This window comes from Pundamilia nyererei, unplaced genomic scaffold (genome assembly GCF_000239375.1).
Source record: "Pundamilia nyererei isolate P.nyererei 1_Seehausen unplaced genomic scaffold, PunNye1.0 scaffold00256, whole genome shotgun sequence".
Lineage (NCBI taxonomy): Eukaryota > Metazoa > Chordata > Actinopteri > Cichliformes > Cichlidae > Pundamilia > Pundamilia nyererei.
This window is the reverse complement of record NW_005187657.1, coordinates 443,253-444,429: the sequence shown is the minus strand read 5'-3', so window position 1 is coordinate 444,429 and position 1,177 is coordinate 443,253.

Genomic DNA, 1,177 nt, shown 5'->3' with positions numbered 1-1,177 from the left:
CTTTCCAGGTTGCCGCACATCGGCCACCTCCGGGTGGAAGGGGATGATGTGACGGAGTTACATCGCCCAGCCGCAGACAGCTGATCGGGACGCATATACGCACCGCCACCATTAGTTCTAACAGACACCAATAAACAAAAAGGGGTGAAGGGGGGGGATTTGTAGCAGCATAGAGGGTGACCAACTTATTTCCCCTTACCTTGTTAATAAAGTCGGTCGAGGAGACGCGCTGTGGTCTCCAATGATGCGGGATGATGCAAGCCGATGGTATGGTGTTCCGGGGTTTAAATAATGGGTTCACGTGGGCTTGGACGGTCACGTGAACTGCATCCTTTGTTTGGATTGTTTTAATGTTTTGTGAAACATTGTAGGCTGATTGGAAGTTGCCTAAGAGTCTGTATATACATGTGTGCTGTGAGACTACAGTGGGAAAGAAGCTGAGGGGGAACAGTGAGGATTAAAGTAATAATAAAGAAATGATTGTTACGTCTAGGGGGAGGGGCTACGGGATATAAGAGACAGGTCATACGGGGTGGGGGAGAGAGTCCAGTGAGCTGTTACAAGGAGGGTAACATGCAGGCTGGGTCGGGGATACAGACGTTTTGTTGACACTGACCTAAGTCAATTCTATTTGCTGTAAATAATTTTCTGTGCACTGGGGAGGCCAGCTAAATAAATTATCCACACTAAAAAGACCTTACCGACTACGCCTGTGTTTGTTGTCCGGGAGAGGGTTAAAAGAGGACCCCGCGACACTGCTTAGAAGGACAGAGTGAGAAATGGTGTCAAAGGCTGAGCTCAGATCTAAAAGGACGAGAATGGCGTTACTGTAATCCGATTACTTTTTTCAAGTAACGAGTAAAGTAAGGGATTACTGCAAAAACGGTAATTAGATTACTGTTACTTTCCCGTAGGAACGCTGCGTTACTGCGTTACTAAAACCGTGATTTTTCTGCGAGAACGTCTCATGACAGTGACGTAAGCGAGCGCGACGTTAGTGGCAACAGCTGTGTGCAGATCAACAATGGATCACATATCGAGTGCAGAGAGAGTATGAGCGTGCAGCGTTTAAAGCGTGGAAGTACTGACCTTACTTTGAGTTTGACTCCATAAAAAGGGACACAAACATTAGTGTCCGCTGTGCGTGGGAAGAAAACTTCTTTTTACAGCGAAAAAA